The 21515-nt window shown below is 37.3% G+C and overlaps 1 protein-coding gene and 1 non-coding gene across 7 annotated transcripts in view; one reads left to right on the top strand and one right to left on the bottom strand.

Annotated features, from left to right (window-relative positions):
• The window catches only part of PRLR (prolactin receptor), a 165280-nt gene that overhangs the window by 65922 nt on the left and 77843 nt on the right, over positions 1-21515 (bottom strand). The window lies entirely within an intron of this gene.
• TRNAQ-UUG lies at positions 12770-12854 on the top strand. The gene has a single exon. It is a non-coding gene; the product is annotated as a tRNA-Gln (tRNA).

The following is a 21515-nucleotide window of genomic DNA, read 5'->3' as shown; positions in this document are numbered from 1 at the left end:
GATATGTCATTTGCAAATATCTTTTCCCATTCTGTTGGTTGCCTTTTAATTTTGTTGGTTGTTTCCTTTGCTGTGCAGAAGCTTTTTATCTTCATAAGGTCCCAGTAATTCACTTTTGCTTTTAATTCCCTTGCCTTTGGGGATGTGTCGAGTAAGAGATTGCTACGGCTGAGGTCAGAGAGGTCTTTTCCTGCTTTCTCCTCTAAGGTTTTGATGGTTTCCTGTCTCACATTCAGGTCCTTTATCCATTTTGAGTTTATTTTTGTGAATGGTGTGAGAAAGTGGTCTAGTTTCAACCTTCTGCATGTCGCTGTCCAGTTCTCCCAGAACCATTTGTTAAAGAGGCTGTCTTTTTTCCATTGGATGTTCTTTCCTGCTTTGTCAAAGATGAGTTGGCCATACGTTTGTGGGTCTAGTTCTGGGGTTTCTATTCTATTCCATTGGTCTATGTGTCTGTTTTTGTGCCAATACCATGCTGTCTTGATGATGACAGCTTTGTAGTAGAGGCTAAAGTCTGGGATTGTGATGCCTCCTGCTTTGGTCTTCTTCAAAATTCCTTTGGCTATTCGGGGCCTTTTGTGGTTCCATATGAATTTTAGGATTGCTTGTTCTAGTTTCGAGAAGAATGCTGGTGCAATTTTGATTGGGATTGCATTGAATGTGTAGATAGCTTTGGGTAGTATTGACATTTTGACAATATTTATTTTTCCAATCCATGAGCAAGGAATGTCTTTCCATTTCTTTAAATCTTCTTCAATTTCCTTCGTAAGCTTTCTATAGTTTTCAGCATACAGATCCTTTACATCCTTGGTTAGATTTATTCCTAGGTATTTTATGCTTCTTGGTGCAATTGTGAATGGGATCAGTTTCTTTATTTGTCTTTCTGTTGCTTCATTGTTAGTGTATAAGAATGCAACTGATTTCTGTACATTGATTTTGTATCCTGCGACTTTGCTGAATTCATGTATCAATTCTAGTAGACTTTTGGTGGAGTCTATCGGATTTTCCATGTATAATATCATGTCATCTGCAAAAAGCGAAAGCTTGACTTCATCTTTGCCAATTTTGATGCCTTTGATTTCCTTTTGTTGTCTGATTGCTGATGCTAGAACTTCCAGCACTATGTTAAACAACAGCGGTGAGAGTGGGCATCCCTGTCGTGTTCCTGATCTCAGGGAAAAAGCTCTCAGTTTTTCCCCGTTGAGGATGATGTTAGCTGTGGGCTTTTCATAAATGGCTTTTATGATCTTTAAGTATGTTTCTTCTATCCCGTATGGTAATTTAATTTTGAAAAACGGTATTATCTCTAATTAATAAAGCAAATTTAAACTGATTTAAAAATAAAAATGGATGATATTAATACTCAAAAAATAAAATGAAAATGAGTAGAGAAAATAAAAGCCCTTGAAAAAATGTAATTGGTGAAAATAAAACCATGAACATTACAAATAGAACTTTTTTTTAAAGAATACGAATTGAGGGGCGCCTGGGTGGCGCAGTCGGTTGAGCGTCCGACTTCAGCCAGGTCACGATCTCGCGGTCCGTGGGTTCGAGCCCCGCATCAGGCTCTGGGCTGATGGCTCGGAGCCTGGAGCCTGTTTCCGATTCTGTGTCTCCCTCTCTCTCTGCCCCTCCCCCGTTCATGCTCTGTCTCTCTCTGTCCCCCAAAAAATGAATAAAAACGTTGGAAAAAAAAATTAAAGAATACGAATTGAGACATGCATTTATGAGTTAATGTCAAGTTTATAAGAAAATGAAATGAAGTAAAATTCTCCATCTCCAACTCTGAGCATTATGGTTACTCAAGATTTGAGCAAAATAGAAATAATACACTATTAGGTTTATTAGAGGCTGAAAGAACCAGTCGTAACTCATTAAAAGACTGACTCTCTTTGATCTTTAACATGGTGTAGGTGACTCCTTTTAAATTCTATTCAACCTAATGAATGAGGAGAAAGGTCTTCTAAACTTCTATTATGCCTGTAGCTTTTCACTTTGGGTAGAACTGCTTTTTCTTTTTTTCTTTTTTAAGTCTATAATAATACTTTTGAATAGTCGTAAGAGATTTGAATAACCTTTAAAAGCCCATATCAATCTGCCAGTTTATGGTCAATTGTACTAAATTGGCATTTAGGATTATGTAGTCACCATTCTTGGGGGTCATCCATTCCTGGGGAAATGTAATGGTAATAACTTGAACATTTCTTTGTCTGGTCGTCTCATTTTTGGATTATAATATGAATAATTCAACTCCTTTCAACAAAATGAATGCTTACCTAGGTAAATGTTGCTTTCCTGGGGAATATAAAAAATATATGCAAAGTATAGTCCTGTTAGGGATGGGCTTAGGCTTTATTACATGGGGAAGAAGGGGAAGGCAACTGTGCAATGACTGTAACTCCAAGAAGAAAAATAGGAGGGTTGCTATTTAGCTAGCATGTACTGCTATGGCATGCTGGCCAGAATCTGTTCTGATTGGTCAGTGGTTATACCAGACCTGTTTAACATTATTTTGAATATTATATCTGAATAACCTTCAGCAACTGATTCAAGCTGCCTATCCAATATCCCTTTCCCCTTCCTTTCCTACCAATACAACCCTTGTTTTGTTTTAGTGCATCAGTGTACCTGACCAAAGACAAGAGCATTCCCCAGCTTCCCCTACACCTAGGTATGGCCATGTGATACCTTTTGACCAAAGAGATTTAAGCAAATGCCACTAAGAACTTCTAGACAAGCTCTTTGAAAGGAAGATGATTCACCCAGCCCTTGAGTTTTGCTCTTCTTGATATCCCTTCTTGTCTGAGCTCAGACTTGAAGCTGTGGATTGAACAGCTGACTTTGGATCATGAATGCTTACAAAGAAAGATTAAAGGTACCTGGGTTCTGATGCCACTGTTTGGCTACTTCATCAACCATGAAATACCTACCTCTGGATTCTAATGTCTGAGAAAAAAAGCAAAGTGAAACGAAACAAAACAAAAAAACCTCCTAATTTGCTTCAGCTCCTGTCAGTCAGGTTTGCAATGGCACACAGTGTAATACAATTCTAACAGATTACCATATTAAGGTTCAAAATTGGGAAATTCCACATGGAGCCATGGAGATTAGGAAAGCATTATGAAAAAGACAGGATTTAAAAAGGTAGAATTTTAGAGGTGTAAGGTACCACAAAAATAATTTTGTTCAGTATCCTAAGGAAGATGAAAAGACTGAGGTTGAGCAAAGTTCACAAAGACTAAAACATACTGATGGTTTAAATACACATGAATTAAACTCTACTCTCAGTAAAACACACTTATATTTTCACTTATTTCTAAGAAAACTGACCTATGCATCTCTTTTCAAAAAATCAAGTCTATAAGTGGGGTTTTATTCCCCAAATCCATGGGCTCAATCATGCTCTTTTCCCAGCTTATCAATTTACTCATGGCTGTCTACTGAAATGTGTCCTGAAGAGCTTTGGGGTTCTCTCATTCATTATTAATCCGTATCTATTTAAAATATCCATTTCAGGGTGCCTAGGAGGCTCAGTCAGTTAAGCATCTGACTCTTGGTTTCCACTCAAGTCATGATCTCATGGTTTCGTGAGTTTGAACTCCACATCGGGCTCTGTGCTCGCAGCACAGAGCTGCTTGAGATTGTCTCTCACTCCCTCTCTCTCTGTCCCTCCCTGAATCACGCTGTCTTTGTCTCTCTCAATAAGCTTTAAAAAATTCATATCGTCTTCTCTTTTGTCTTTATATGATGCCACAGATTTTGGAAGAGTTTGAAAACAACCCCAAAAAACAACTGCCCATGAATCAGATGTTTCCATCTTTCTCACCGCTCTAGCAAACATAGCATAGATTTAGCATAATACCAGGCACAGAGTAGGTGCTTACTATATATTTGTAAATCAACAAATGAATGAGTCTTCATGGAGCTATTCCAGAACATTCTATAGTAAGAGTATGAATTGAAGGGGCTGTTCTGTCTAAAACCACTGGCCACATGAAAAATGTACTATGTGTGTTGTGTGAGAACCAGCAAGGGTGAGTAGGAGGAATGTAAAATCAAATTTTGAGGTAATTTTGCCTTTGATTTTTGTAGCATTTATGAAAGACAGAGTTCCAAGAATAAAAAAAAGAGCAATGGGAACACTGTGTCTCTCAAATTATCACATGCATATTATTTACTAGCATGGTGTGGCAAGTAATGAATATATTAGGAGAATAGTTCTCATCCTCTTTGTATTCATGATAAAATATCTGCCCTGGCAAATCACCCAGGAATGATTAAGAGGGGCCGTGGAAAGCTAGTTCGCACATCAGCCTGATCCAGCAGGTACTGGAACTTGATTTCATAAACGTTATGCTGTTAACAGAGCACAGACTCTTTCTGACTGCACAGAGATACTACTTCTTTTTTTCTAACACCTATTGCTTGAGCATTCAGTTGCCCTGTGAGTGATTTTTGAAAGAAAAAACAAAGTAAAGAAAAGAAGAGAAATGTTCTTTAGCATCTGCTCCTCCATTTGATGGAATCACGGCAGGAAGAGTGGACAACACCTAAATTATGTCAACAGCACAGTAAATTACTGCCTTCCTTACTGGTTAAGGGAACAAGTCTCCACTTGACAAAGTTCTTAGAACTTTCGGGTAGGTGAATCTCTGGAGGTTTCCCATTTTTGTCAAATGCACCCTGTAAGAGTCTTTCTGTGTACACCCTGTATTAGAAGGCTTTTTGAGCTCTGAGCATTTCTATCATTTCCTTTATGTGTCTGTTCTACTTTGTACACACCATTATTTTTGCACTATTTCAACTCAGAGAAAATGTGTTTGCCTTGCCTATTATTAGCATCTTGAAGACAGGGGTCTTACTTAACCCCTCTCCAAAATATTGCTGAGTACTTGCCTCCTGGCAGGTTCGCAACAAATGTTTGCTGACTGAATGAAATAATAAACAAAAGCTTAATACTATGTAAAACCACCGTGAGTCCCACAATGTATGGCCAACTATCTTCCACAAAGCAGGAAAGAATATCCAATGGAAAAAAGACAAGTCTCCTCAGCAAATGGTGTTGGAAAGACTGGACAGTAACATGCAGAAGAATGAAACTGGACCACTCGCTTACACCATACACAAAATCATACTCCAAATGGATGAACGACAAAAACATAAGACAGGAAGCCATCAAAATCCTAGAGGAGAAAACAGGCAAACAATGTCCTTGACCTCAACCACAGCAACTTCTTACTAGATATGTCTCTGGAGGCAAGAGAAACAAAAGCAAAAATAAACTATTGGGACCTCATCAAGATAAAAAGCTTCTGCACTGCGAAAGAAACAATCAACAAAACTAAAAGGCGACTGAAGGAATGGGAGAAGACATTTGCAAATGACATGTCCGATACAGGATTAATATCCAAAATCTATAAAGAACTTACCAAACTCAACACCCAAAAAACAAGTAATCCAGTGAAGAAGTAGGCAAAAGACATGAACAGAAAGTTTTTCAAAGAAGACATCCAGATGGCTAACAGACACATGAAAAGATGCTCAATATCTCTCATCATCAGGGAAATACAAATCAAAACATAATGAGAGACCACCTCATGCTTGTCAGAATGGATAACATTAACAACTCAAGAAATGACAGATGTTGGCGAGGATGCAGAGAAAGAGGAACGTTTTTCCACTGCTGGTGGGAATGCAAACTGGTGCAACCACTCTGGAAAACAGTATGGAGGTTCCTCAAAAAATTAAAAATAGAGCTACCCTATAACTTGGTAATTGCACTAGTAGGTATTTATCCAAAGGATACAAAAAAAGCTGATTCAAAGGGGCACATACATCCTAATGTTTATAGCAGCACCATGAACAATAGATAAATTATAGAAAGAGCCCAAATGTCCATTGACTAATGAATGGATAAAGAAGATGTACATATATACAATGGAATATTGCTCAGTGATCAAAAAGAATGAAATCTTGCCATTTGCTACAATGTGAATGGAACAAGAGTGTGCTATGCTAAGCTAAATAAGTCAGTCAAAGACAAATTTCACATGACTTCACTCATGGAATTTAAGAAACAAAATAGATGAACATAGGGGAAGGGAAGGGAAAATAAGATAAAAACAGAGAAGGAGACAAACCATAAGATACTCTTAAATATAGAGAACAAACTAAGGGTTGCTGGAGGGGTTTTGGGTGCAGGAATGGGCTAAATGGGCAAGGGGCATTAAGGAGGACACTTGTTGGGATGAACACTGGGTGTTATAAGTAAGTGGTGAATCATTAAATTCTATTCCTGAAATCATTATTACACCATATGTTAACTAACTTGGATTTAAATAAAAATGAATAAATAAATGTATTAGAAATGCTTGCTCATCTTGCAGAACACTTGCAGAACAAGTTACTTGCAATCCAAAGTTTTACTGTATATGGTTTACAAATATTTTCTCCCATTCCATAAGTTGCTCTTTTGCTCTTTCATTATGCTTATTGTTTCTTTTGCTGTGCAGAAGTGTTTAATTTGATGTAGTATCACTTGTTTATTTTGATTTTGTTACCCGTGCTTTTGGTGTCACATCTGTGGAATCACTGACAAGACCCATGTCATGAAGCTTTTCATTTGTGTTCTTCTAGTTTTATAGTTTCAGGTCTTACATTTAAGCGTAAACCATTTTGAGTTGAATTTTGTGTTTGTTGTAAGATATGGGTCCAATTTCATTCTTTCATATGTGGATATCCAGTTGTCCCAGGGCCATTTGTTGAAGGAACTCTTTTTCCCATTGTATATTCTTAGAACCCTTTTTGAAGATTGGTTGACTCTATATACTTGGATTTATTTCTGGTTTCTCTATTCAGTTATACGGTCAATATGTCTCTTTATGCCAGCATCATACCAGCTTTGATTACTGTAAGCTTTGTAATATATTTTGAAATCAGGAAGTGTGAGGCCTTCAGTTTTGTTCAGAATTCTTTATCAATATTGATTTCACTATTCCTGGTCTTTTGTGGTTCCATAGGAAATTTAGAACTTTTTTTCTATTTCTCTGAAAAATGTTACTGGAATTTTAACAGGGATTGCATTGAATTTGTAGATTGCCTTTGGCAGTATGAAAATTTAACAATATTAAATCTTCTCTTCCATGAAAATGGAATGTATTTCCACTTTTTTGTGAGTTCTTTGATTTCTTTCATCCATGTTTTGTAGTTTTCAGTATACAAGTCTTTCACCTCCTTGGTTAAGTTTATCCCTAAGTATTTTATTCTTTTTGTGCTATTGTAAATGACATTATTTTCCTAACTTCCTTTTCAGATAGTTTGCTGTTTCTATATAGAAATGCAACTGATTTTTGTATGTTTATTTTGTACCTTGCAATTGTACTGAATTCATTTATTAGTTCTAACAGTATTTTTTTTTTTTTTTGAGTCTTTAGGGTTTCCTATATGTGTAAGATCATGTAATTCACAAACAGGGGCATTTTTCCTTTTTTCTTTCCAATTTGGATGCCTTTTACTACTTCTCCTTGCCTAACTGTTCTGCCTAGGACTTCTAGTACTATGTTGGATAGAAGTGGTGAGAGTAGGCATCCTTGCTTTTTTCCGAGTATTAAAGCGTTTTTTTTTTTCTTTATCATTGAATATGATGTTAGCTATGGGTTTTTCATATATAGCTTTTATGATGTTGAGGTATTTCCTTCTTAGTTTGTTCAGAGTTTTTAATATGAGAGGATGCTGAATTTTGTCAAATGCTTTTTCTGCATGTATTGAGATAATCATGTGATTTTTATCCTTTATTCTGTTAATGTGATATATCACATTAGCTGATTTGCATTTATTGAGCCATCTTTGCATTCCAGTGATAAATCCCACTTCATCATGGTGTATGACCCTTTTAATGTGTTATTGGATTTAGTTTGCTAGTATTTTTTTTAATGTTTATTTATTTATTTATTTTTAAGAGAGAGAGAACACAAGCAGGGAAGGGGCAGACAGAGAGGGAGACATGGAATCTGAAGTAGGCTCCAGGCTCCGAGGTGTCAGTGCAGAGCTGACATGGGACTCAAACTCACAAACCACGAGATCATCACCTGAGCCGAAGTCAGACACTTAACCAACTGAGCCACCCAGGTGCCCCAGTTTGCTAGTATTTTGTTGAAGATTTTTACATCTGCACTCATCAGGGATATTGGCCTGAAGTGTTTTTTTTCTTGTAGTGCCTTTAGGTGGCTTTGGTATCAGGGTAATGCTGGCCTTATAACATGAGTGTGCAAGTGTTCTCTTCTCTTTAATGTTTTAGAGGAATGTGAGAATTAGAATTAATTCTTTAAATGTTTGGTAGAATTCACCAATGAAGCCATCTGGTCTGGGACTTTTCTTTGGTAGTTTTTGATTACTGATTCAATGTCCATGCTAGTTATATGTATATTTAGTCTTTATATTTCTTCATAATACAGTCTTGGTAGATTGTATTGTTTTAGGAATTTATCAATTTCTTCTATATTATCCAGTAGTTTGGTATATAATTGTTCATAGTAGTCTCTTATGATCCTTTGTATTTCTATGGTATCACTTGTAATGTCTCCTTATTTTATTTATTTGTATCTTTCTTTATTTCTTAATTAGTCTATGTATGGGTTTGTCAAGTTTGTTTATCTTTTGCAAAAACCAATTCTTAGTTTCATTAAATATTTTATATTGTTTTTGTATTTTCTATTTCATTTATTTATACTCTAATCTTTGTTATTTCTTTCTATCTGTACATTGTTTTATTACATCAAAGATTAAGTTCTCCCATAAAGGCCCTTACATTCCCAAGAAGAAACACTTTAATAGAGGCCTTTCTTAAGCACCACTTTATTCAGTATATGGTTGGCAAGCTTATTTCCTGTTTCAAGGTTGGGGAACACCTCAACGTCTTCCCCATGTCTGTGCCATCATTGCAACTCATCCTGAGAATATGAAGGCAGGCACACATGTTCAGGGTGGGGCACTGCACATGCTGTTAGTGGTTTAGGAATGCGGACATTTAATTCTCCTCTTTGCTGGGAAGGATGGAGACCTCAGAATATATAAGCTTAAAGTGATGAAAGGCAACCCCAGAGCTTCTCTGACAGTGGTGCTTCTGACACAGCAACTGTTTAATTAACCAGGTAATCAAGTCAGCTTTGTTTGCACATCTAGGTCATGGACTTATCTAGTCTCTCTAAACCTGTCTAAGGCAATGCTTCTTTTACTCTTTTGGAAAGGAGTTGGAGAAGAAAAAAAGAAGAGGGAAGTGGAGCTATCTAATGGCCTGGGAATAGGAAAGAACCTCCAATCACCACCACACACACACACACACACACACACACACACACACACTACTCCTATCTCTAAACTTCTGGGGACTCAGAGGGAGAATGATGTTGGAGAGAAGAGTAGGATAGTGATGCCAGCCCCTCCTTCCAACAGTACCCCATCTGTCAAGCTATTAAAAGTCAGTCCCGTTTGTTTCACTATACATCACTGATTCTTCATATAGTTTTGTTTCACAATTCCTTATATTAACCTAGCTAGAAAGCACAGCCATAACTGGGAAAGGTTTACAAATGTTCCTGCTCCCAGGAAACCCACTTTTCTGCTGCCAGTTCCTGCATCACTCACTTTCTCTGAGATTTACTCCTTGCTCTAGTGGCACTTCCTCCAACTGTGCCTGAGTAACACCATTGCTTCACTTCTTTCCTCTTTTCTGGAAGTATGAAATGCTTTCTCAGGTTCATGGAGGTCTGTTATCATTCTGATTTCAGGAATTATTAAAGCGCAATTTTAAAAAGCAGAGTTCTTTCTTGTGTTGAAATGGAGAAAACATTTCAACCATTTTTCACTCAAAGTAGATGCTGACAATCAGAATCTATGTCTTGGGAGACAGTGATTAACTGAGGCTGAATGGTAATGGGACTCATGAAAGCTAAAAGCTGTGATTGTATGATTATTCAGGGTTAGTTGGGGGAAAATCCTTTTGTAAAAATCAGGGCCAGTAATAAAGGATAAATTTCAAATCAGAGAGGCAAACTTAAACAAGAATTTAGAAGAATCAGAACACAGACGTCATTCAAAGCACTACTGACTTCCCTGAAAAAAGATGGAGAAACATATTTTAACTCCTAAAAAGAAAAAAAAAAAAAAAAAAACAGACGTGGGAATCAAAAGCACAGCATAAGGAATATAGTCAATGATATTGCAATAGTAATGTATGGGGATAGATGGTGGCTACGCTTGTGGTGAACATAGCATAACCTATAGAGATATTGAATCACTATGTTGTATACCTGAAAGTAATGTTACATTGTGTGTCAACTATACTACTAGACTTTAAAACAAAGACCATAAAAAGAGGCAAAGAAGGGCATTATATAATCATAAAGGGGACAATCCAACAAGAAGATATAATAATGGTAAATATTTGTGCACTCAACATGAGAGCACCCAAATATATAAAACAATTAATAACCAACATAAAGGAACTAATTGATAATAACACAAAAATAGTAGGGGACTTTAACATCCCACTTACATCAATGGAGAGATCATCTAAATAGAAAATAAACAAGGAAACAATGGCTTTGAATGACAAACTAGACCAGATGGACTTAACATATTCAGAACATTCCATCCTTAAACAGCAGAATACATATTCTTTTCAAGTGCACACAGAACATTCTCCAGAATAGATCACATATAGGTCACAAAACAGGTCTCAACAAATACAAAAAGAGTGAAATTACACCATGGGCCTGTTCTGACAGCAGTGCTGTGAAAGTAGAAGTCAACCACAAGAAGAAATTTGGAAAGACCACAAATACATGGAAGTTAAACAACATGCTACTAAACAACGAATGAGTTAACCAGGACATCAAAACTGAAACAAGAAGAAATAGAAAACTTGAACAGACTGATAATCAGAAAAGAAATGGAATCAGTAATCAAAACAGAAGTCCACAGCTAAATGACTTCAGAGGCATGTTCTACTAAACATTTAAAGAAGGGTTGATACCTATTCTTCTCAATGTATTCCAAAAAATAGAAAAGGAAGGAAAACTTTCAAATTCATTCTATCAGGCCAGCATTACTCTGATACCAAAATCAGATAAAGACTCCACTAAAAAAAAGAACTCACGCCAATATCCCTGATGAATATGGATGCAAAAATTCTCAACAAAATCCTGGCAAACCTAGTTCAACAATACATTAAAAGAATATTCACCACAATAAACTAGGATTTATACATGGGTCGCAAGAGTGGTTCAATATTCTCAAATCAGTCAATGCAATATACCACATTAATAGAAGAAAGGATAAGAACCATATGATTATTTCAAAAAATGCAGGAAAAGCATTTGACAAAGTACAAAATCCATTCATGATGAAAACCCTCAACAAAGTACGTTTAGAGGGAACATACCTCAACATAATAAAGGACATATATGAAAACCCCACAGCTAATATCATCGTTAATGGGGGAAAAACTGAGAGCTTTCCTTTACGGTCAGGAACAAGACAGAGATGTCTACTCTCACCACTGTTATTTAACATAGCACTGGGAGTCCCAGCGACAACAGTCAGACAGAAAAAAGAAACAAAAGGTATCCAAATAGGCAAGGAAGAAGTAAAACTTTCACTGTCTGCAGATGGCACAATACTATATATAGAAAACCCAAAAGACTCCACAAAAAAAAAAAACAAAAAAAAACGACTAGAACTGATACATGAATTCAGTAAAGTCGCAGGATACAAAATCAATGTACAGAAATCTGTTGCATTTCTATAAACCAATAATGAAGCATCAGAAAGAGAAATTAAGGAATCAATCCCATTTACAATTGCATCACAAACAGTAAGATACCTAGGAATAAACCTAACCAAAGAGGTGGAAGACCTGTACTCTTGACACTGTAAAAAGCTGATGAAAGATATTGAAGATGGTTCCAAGGAATGGAAATATATTCCGTGCTCATGGATTGGGAGAACAAATATTGTTAAAATGTCTACACTACCCCAAACAATCTAAACCTTTAATGAAATCCCTATCAAAATACCAACAGCATTTTTCACAGACCTAGAACAAACAATCCTAAAATTTGTATGGAACCATGAAAGACCCTAGGTAGCCAAAGTAATTTTGAAAAAGAAAAGCAAAGCTTGAGGCATCACAATTCTGGACTTCAAGTTATATTATAAAGTTATAGTGGTCAAAACAGTATGATACCAACATGAAAATAGACATGTAGATCAATAGAACAGAATAGAAAACCCGGAAATGAACCCACAACTATATGGTCAATTATTCTTTGACAAAGCAGTAAAGGCTATCCAATGGGAAAAAGACAATCTCTTCAACAAATGGTATAGGGAAAACTGGACAGCAATATGCAAAAGAATGAAACTGGACCACCTTCTTATACCAAACAAAAAAATAAATTCAAAATGGATTAAAGACCTAAATGTGAGACCTGAAACCATAAAAATCCTAGAGGAGAACATAGGCAGTAACCTCTTTGACATTGGCCGCAGCAACTTCTTTCTAGATATGTCTCCTGAGGCAATGGAAGCAAAAGCAAAAATAAACTATTGGGACTTGCTCAAAACGAAAAGCTTCCACACAGCAAAGGAAACAAACAACAAAACTAAAAGGTAACCTGTGGATTGGGAGAAGATATTTGCAAATGATATATCTGACAAATGGTTAGTATCCAAAATATATAAAGAACTTATAAAACTCAACACCAGTGGTGCCTGGGTGACTCAGTTGGTTGAGTGTCTGACTTTGGCTCAGGTCATGATCTCACAGGTCGTGGGTTCGAGCCCCATGTCAGGCTTTGCGCTGACAGTGCAGAGCCTGTTTCAAATTCTCTGTCTCCCTCTCTCTCTGCCCCTCCCCTGCTCGTGCTGTGTCTCAAAAATAAATAAACATTAAAAAAAAACCCCTCAACACCAAAAATGAATAATATAATTAACACTGGGCAGAAGACATGAATAGACATTTTTCCAAAGAAGACATACAGATGGTCAACAGATACATGAAAAGATGCTCAACATAACTCATCATCAGGACAGTACAAATCAAAACTACAATGAGATATCAACTCGTACTGTCTGAATGGCTAAAATCAATAACATAAGACACAATGGGTAGACACAACGGGTATTGACAAGGATGTGGAGTGAGAAGAACCCTCCTGTACTGTTGGTGGGAATGCAAACTGATGCAGCCACTGGGGAAAATAGTATGAGGGTTCCTCATAAAGTTAAAAATAGAACTACCCTGCAATCCACAATGGCACTACTAGGTATTTACCCAAAGAATACAAAGGTACTAATTCAAAAGGATACATGCACCCCAATGTTTATAGAAGTGTTATTTACAGTAGCCAAACCATGGAAACAGCCCAAGTGTCCCATAAAAAAATGAAATACTGCCATTTGCAATGATATGGATGGAACTAGAGAGTATTATCCTAAGTGAAACAAGTCAATCAGAGAAAGATAAATACCACATGATTTCACTCATATGTGGAATCTAAGAAACAAAACAAACAAGCAAAGGGAAAAAAAAAGAGAGAGAAAGACAAACCAAGAAACAGATTCTTAACTATAGAGAACAAACAGATAGTTATCAGAGGAGAGGTGGATGGAGAGATGGGTGAAACAGGTCCTGGGGATTAAAGAGTGCACTTGTGATGAGCGCAGGGTGATGTATGGAAGTGTTGAATAACACACTTGAAACTAACATAACATGGTATGTTAACTAACTGGAATTAAAATAAAAATTAAAAAAAAGATACTAAAACATAAAACTTTATGAGAAAAATACATCAAATATATTTTGTTTACAACACAGATCAGTAAACAACAGAGAATCAATCCTAGATTTTGTTTTTCCACTCATTTTTATTTATTTTATTTTTTTTCAATATATGAAGTTTATTGTCAAATTGGTTTTCATACAACACCCAGTGCTCATCCCAAAAGGTGCCCTCCTCAATACCCATCACCCACCCTCCCCTCCCTCCCACCCCCCATCAACCCTCAGTTTGTTCTCAGTTTTCAAGAGTCTCTTATGCTTTGGCTCTCTTCCACTCTAACCTCTTTTTTTTTTTTCCTTCCCCTCTCCCATGGGTTTCTGTTAGTTTCTCAGGATCCACATAAGAGTGAAACCATATGGTATCTGTCTTTCTCTGTATGGCTTATTTCACTTAGCATCACACTCTCCAGTTCCATCCATGTTGCTATAAAGGGCCATATTTCATTGTTTCTCATTGCCACGTAGTACTCCATTGTGTATATAAACCACAATTTCTTTATCCATTCACCAATTGATGGACATTTAGGCTCTTTCCATAATTTGGCTATTGTTGAGAGTGCTGCTATAAACATTGGGGTACAAGTGCTCCTATGCATCAGTACTCCTGTATTCCTTGGGTAAATTCCTAGCAGTGCTACTCCTGGGTCATAGGGTAGGTCTATTTTTAATTTTTTGAGGAACCTCCACACTGTTTTCCAGAGTGGCTGCACCAATTTGCATTCCCACCAACAGTGCAAGAGGGTTCCTGTTTCTCCACATCCTCTCCAGCATCTATAGTCTCCTGATTTGTTCATTTTGGCCACTCTGACTGGCATGAGGTGATATCTGAGTGTGGTTTTGATTTGTATTTCCCTGATGAGGAGTGATGTTGAGCATCTTTTCATGTGCCTGTTGGCCATCTGGATGTCTTCTTTAGAGAAGTGTCTATTCATGTCTTCTGCCCATTTCTTCACTGGGTTATTTGTTTTTCGGGTGTGGAGTTTGGTGAGCTCTTTATAGATTTTGGATACTAGCCCTTTGTCCGATATGTCATTTGCAAATATCTTTTCCCATTCTGTTGGTTGCCTTTTAGTTTTGTTGGTTGTTTCCTTTGCTGTGCAGAAGCTTTTTATCTTTATAAGGTCCCAGTAGTTCATTTTTGCTTTTAATTCCCTTGCCTTTGGGGATGTGTCAAGTAAGAAATTGCTACGGCTGAGGTCAGAGAGGTCTTTTCCTGCTTTCTCCTCTAGGGTTTTGATGGTTTCCTATCTCACATTCAGGTCCTTTATCCATTTTGAGTTTATTTTTGTGAATGGTGTGAGAAAGTGGTCTAGTTTCAATCTTCTGCATGTTGCTGTCCAGTTCTCCCAGCACCATTTGTTGAAGAGACTGTCTTTTTTCCATTGGATATTCTTTCCTGCTTTGTCAAAGATGAGTTGGCCATACATTTGTGGGTCTAGTTCTGGGGTTTCTATTCTATTCCATTGGTCTATGTGTCTGTTTTTGTGCCAATACCATTCTGTCTTGATGATTACAGCTTTGTAGTAGAGGCTAAAGTCTGGGATTGTGATGCCTCCTGCTTTGGTCTTCTTCTTCAAAATTACTTTGGCTATTCGGGGCCTTTTGTGGTTCCATATGAATTTTAGGATTGCTTGTTCTAGTTTTGAGAAGAATGCTGGTGCAATTTTGATTGGGATTGCATTGAATGTGTAGATAGCTTTGGGTAGTATTGACATTTTGACAATATTTATTCTTCCGATCCATGAGCACGGAATGTTTTTCCATTTCTTTATGTCTTCTTCAATTTCCTTCATAAGCTTTCTATAGTTTTCAGCATACAGATCTTTTACATCTTTGGTTAGATTTATTCCTAGGCATTTTATGCTTCTTGGTGCAATTATTTCCACTCATTTTTAAAAGAATAAACTTGGAAAGGTGTTTTGACTAAATTCTCTAAGTATATAGCACTACTTTAGTTGGAAAATTTTATAACTCACTGTCTTAAATATGTGAAATTGTCTTTTCCTTAATAGCAGTTATTTTGACCTTAATTATTTAGAAAATCGCTTTAATTTCAACTTCACTTTGTGTTATCAATGTTTGGATGTGGATCAACTATCCTATACAAACTAATAATATTCTAGCCATTCAATTGGCCTGAATTTCCAGGGTGTGGGTTTTTGTTGTTGGTATGTTTGTATGTTTGTTAGGAATTAGTGAAACTTTATGATGTCAGTAAAGGGAGTAGAGGGCTTGGCTCTAGCCTCTCTTGAAAAAAGAAAAAAAGAAATGCTTAATGTTAAGTGGGGTAGATAGTGATTGTCTACTGCTAAATACCATGTGAACTGAGAAGGGGTGAGGATGGGAGACAGTGCATGGGCTTGGATGCTGGACAGACTTGGAGTGGAAGTTCACCTTTACTGCTGATCGCTCATGTCAGTTTGGACAAACTTTAATTTTAGGAAGTTGGGTTTTTCATGTGTAAGAGAAGAATAGTAACATTTACCTGATGGGGTTGCTGTGGGGAATAAATAAGATACTGCATGTAAGCATAGGGCACATAGTACATGCCCCCCAAATACTAGTTCCTTTCCTTCTCTCGCAGAAGGGAGAGATTTTAGAAGCTATTTAGTTCAAACCTTGATTTTTAAAAAGAAAATTCTTTAAATTAACATTTTAAAGGAATTTAATATTGCCAAATAATGGAATTAATTCCTAGTTTCAAATTTAAAAATACCATTACTGGGGCACCTGGGTGGCTCAGTCGGTTAAGCGTCCGACTTCAGCTCAGGTCACGATCTCGCGGTCCGTGAGTTCGAGCCCCGCGTCGGGCTCTGGGCTGATGGCTCAAAGCCTGGAGCCTGCTTCTGATTCTGTGTCTCCCTCCCTCTCTGACCCTCCCCCGTTCATGCTCTGTCTCTCTCTGTCTCAAAAATAAATAAACTTAAAAAAAATTAAAAAAAAATTTAATCTTTAAAAAAAAATACCATTACTTGTACTTAAGCATGGAAAAGAAATAAATTATAGGCAGCATGTATGTTTGGGGATTTAAAAAGTACATACACGTGTAGAATTTTAAAGATTCAGGACATATCCTTAAAAAATAAGCATACATACAGAGTTTCTTTAGTTTTTAAGGACTGGTAAGACTTTAAAAGTTTTAGAATGACAGAAGGTGAACTTTAAAAGTACAATTTCAGGGCCCTTTAGTCTCCAGTGTTTTAGACTCCAAAGCACCAAATAAGTGAAGTTGGTGATATTTACCTACCATGATGTAACGAAAATTCTTGGAATTCAAAATGTTGTGCTGCTTAGTCACTTCCCTTTTAGTATAATCATTGTCCAGCTTAGTTTACATCTTAGTGACCTTAAAAGACCTGAAGTTTCATTAAAAGTTAAAGTTATCATCAGAGTATCTATTGACAGTTTTGCTTGTGGTTTTTGATAATATCTCCCTTTGTTCCTTTTGGCTCAGCAAAATATGGTATGCGAGACCTGAGGGCTGACTGGTTGACCTAGTTTAGAAGACCTAAGGAAGCCATATAACTAGCCGTAGCAAATTAAAAGCTATGACAATAATCCTATAAATATCCAGTTTTGGCCTGCATACACATAGGATACTGGGATAAACGCAGCAGACCACTAAGTTTCTTATACAATTTCTCACAAGGTTCTTGTCACTATAGGTACCCTTTGTTTTGTTTTTTTAATGTAATGTTTTTCCATTTCCACCATTTTTCTTTCTTTTTTTTTAAATATGAAATTTATTGTTAAATTGGTTTCCATACAACACCCAGTGCTCATCCCAAAAGGTGCCTTCCTCCATGCCTATCACCCACTTTCCCCTCCCTCCCACCCTTCATCAACCCTCCGTTTATTCTCAGTTTTTAAGAGGTACACTTTGAAGGTCAAGAAGAGCTTTATCAGTCCTGAATTTTAATTTTACCAGCAATATATTTACTTAAACACATCTTGAAGTTATCTTTAGTGTGTACCTCCAATGATTTCCATTGTTTATACTTCCTATCATTTGCTTTTAAATAAGAACTTGTGCTAAGTTCTTAATAATTTAGAATATTCCAGTGGGAGATTCCATAGTATGATTTGGTGCATGGATAAACCAAGGCTAAGAGTGATTTTCTACACACCCAAAGTCACTTAGGAAGACAGCTACCCAGACAAAAATACAGTATCATTACTTTAGTCTATCACAGAGCTCATTTCTTCCTCTTCATTCTTTCTCACCAGGGAGTGAGGATTGTCTTATGGTTTCCCATTAGAAACACAATTTTCTAATTGAAGACTGAAACACGAACTGGCCCAAACAGAGCTCCTGCTGATTTTCGTTCCTTTCATTGTTGAAATGTAGTTATAAGCTCTGTTTTTTAAAAATAGGAGACTTCTGTCCAGACTTATCCACAGTTTGTAGCCTTGCTATCCTAATTTTGTTTTAAAACAACAAATGGAATCAGGCTGTCAGACTAATGAATGCATGATTACTCTAAACTGGATTAAAGCCATTTAATTTATCACACAGTTTATTGCCATGGCAGTGTCTAATTAAATAGCCACATCTGCGTTTTCTAGAATTAGAGCTGCATCCCCAATGGTCTGCTGTGACATTAAGGCCTGTAAAAGGGAAGATAGATGATGAATACTGAAATAAAAAGGGTTTTGACAACAATAGTGTATGAAAATAATAAAATCAATATCCTGGGAGGCAAGGAGAGAAAACATTCTTATTTCATATTCCTTGGAGTGGACAGGAAAGTGTAGGATCTGAGAGAGACCCCCTGCCAAAGGAGTCAATGACAAAGCAACTGAAATTTCAATTGGTTTTCTGGAGTAAAATTATATGCTTTTTGAAAGCAGCTGAATTCTTTCCAGGAACTAACTACTGATGTGTCACATGTAGTAGGCATCACATACATATTTGTTAGATGGATAAAGGAATGAATGAGCTAATTTGACAAAGTACAGAAACCAGCACTGATGAGAATTACAGGATTTCACCATTCAGGCAGTATCTCTAAAGCTGTGATACACCATTGCCATTTGCCAGCATTTCTAGCTCTATTTTCTTTGTGGGCACACAAGAAGGCCACATGTGCTTGCTCCAATGAATGCAGGCATGGTTGTGTGAGCCATGAAATGTGAGTAGAAGTGACTTAAGATGTCTCTTCCAGGCGGTGTATCTGAAAACTGGTGTGTGATCGTCCATGCTGCTCTTCCCCTGCAGCAATGGTTGTGGAATCATGAGTGATATGGAGGAGCTGTGGGATGGAAGCAGCAGCCAGGATTGCTAAGCCAACAATCCACTCTGGAGAACTGCCTGGAGCCACAGCAGACTTTGAACAAGACACAGGTCCTGGTTGTTGTAAGCCAACGCATGGCAGATGGCAGATTCCAAAGATGATCAAGAGGGCCCACAGCATCACCCATCCAACATGCTCGTCTTCAGTGTGAATTTGCCCTTCTCCCATCAGAAAGTAGACTCTATTTCTCCTCCTCTTTCATCTGAGTGAGGGAAGTGACACTTCATGACTACTGAGACTGGCCCCCAAAAGGCCAGAAAGTTGCTCCTGCAGTACTAACTCTCTTGGAACACTTGCTGTCTGCATGCTCCCTCTCAGAATCCAGCCATCACAGAGCCCAAGCCCCACAGAGAGTTCACGCATAGGTGCTCTTGTGAAGAGTCCCAGCTAGTCTGAGTTATCCTAGCCAGGCACCAAACATGTGAGCGAAGAAACTTCCAGATGATTTTGGCCCCCCAGCTATTTGAGTGCTCCGCAACTAACACCCCACCTATTATGCAGCAAAGACAAGACATCACCACTATGTCATGTCAGATTTCCTGACCCATAGAATTTGCGAGCACAGTAATATATTGTTATTTTACAGCACTTAAGTTAGGACAGTTTGTCATAGAGCAATTGGTAACTGCAACATACTGATGGAATTTGTTTGTTGCCACACCATAATTTAGCCCATTTTAATACAAAGGTGTTTTTTTTGAAAGCCAAGAAACGTAAGTGACAAAATAAAAGATAACATTTTCAGTTTTTGGTAGTAGGGCCCTGTATGATACCACCATAATGAGGAAGTTATACAGCCTTAATCTGTGTGATCTATTCTCCTTAACTATAAACCACATTCCTGGTACCTCATTCATTTATGCAAGGCTTAATAAACTTAATTTACTGGTGCACAGTAATTTTTATTGTTTCATCCAGGTGATATTTATTCTGCAAATAACTGTATCTTTCTGTACCTCAAGAAAACAAATGGTATATTGGAAAATATTTACACATGATAAAATGCTATGGAGAAAACTGGGAAACTCAAATTTTGGAATGACTGATACTTCAGAACTAGTTAGCACCTAAGCTATTAGTATGTTAAAAAATTTTTTTAATGTTTTATTTATTTCTAAGAGAGAGAGAGAGACAGAGTATGAGCATGGGAGGGGCAGAGAGAGAGGGAGACACAGAATCCAAAGCAGCTCCAGGCTCTGAGCTGTTGGCACGAAATCATGAACTGTGAGATCTGAGCTGAAGTTGGACGCTTAACCAACTGAGCCACCCAAGTGCCCCAAGCCATTACACTATGTTAGATGCAAGCTTCCGATATTGCCATGTAGGTTGGGACACTTCTCAGTAAATGTTGCTCCTCCCCTTCAAATTATTAGCACAGAAAATTTCAACAAAACCACTAGAACAACTTAGGAGTTCATATCACATTATATTTACAAGCACAGATGCCAGGAATGGAAAAACATGGAATAAAATTGCCAATACTGCACACAACAATAGTACTGATTAGCTTAATCTGAAGGTTCTACAGCTCCAGGGACAGACACCATGAATCCACACTAATGCAAGTATTGTCTGAGTAAGGTCTATTTCACAGCTTCTTAATTAAACATTTTAAGCCAATTTTCACTATTCATAATGTGTTGGGAGAGATGTATTCCAGAAAAAACATAAAATTTATATTTTTAGTTTGCAGAGAAGGCAAAACAAATATTCCAACAAAGGAGAAAACAGATCCAGAACAAGGAAGCAACTATACTCTGAAGACAATGAAGCATATAATGATGTCCTGTCATTCATATCTCACTCACAACACTGAGACGGACAGAATGGACAGACATATATAAGGACCCACACACTAGGGTGATGTGGACATTTGCCAAGTATGAGACAGTTGGACAGAGGCAAGCTAGGGTATTGAAAAGGGCATAGAACTTGCTACTGGCAAGGCCAGAATTAAATTACAGCACCTCTGTTAACTTGCTGTTTGGCTTTGAGGTAATAACTTTTCTCTAAAAAAATTTTTCTTTAATGTTTATTTATTTTGAGAGAGAGAGTGAGAGAGAGAGAGAGACAGACAGACAGACAGACAGACAGACAGAATCTGGAGCAGGCTCCAGACTCTGAGCTGTCAGCACACAGCCCAATGCTGGGATTGAACCCATGAACCACAAGATCACGACCTGAGCCAAAGTTGGATGCTCAACCAACCGAGCCACCCAGGTGCCACTAGCTAATAACTGTTCGATATCTCCGTTTCTTTATCTTTAAAATGGGGAGAATAATAGCCATTATGAAGGATTATTTTGAGGATGGGTAGTCATGTGTATAAAATGCCTGCTATTTTATGAGCACTTAATAAAGGGTGGTTGTCATTATCATAT

Source organism: Leopardus geoffroyi, chromosome A1 (genome assembly GCF_018350155.1).
Source record: "Leopardus geoffroyi isolate Oge1 chromosome A1, O.geoffroyi_Oge1_pat1.0, whole genome shotgun sequence".
Classification (NCBI taxonomy): domain Eukaryota; kingdom Metazoa; phylum Chordata; class Mammalia; order Carnivora; family Felidae; genus Leopardus; species Leopardus geoffroyi.
This window is presented reverse-complemented; position numbering and strand designations above follow the sequence as displayed.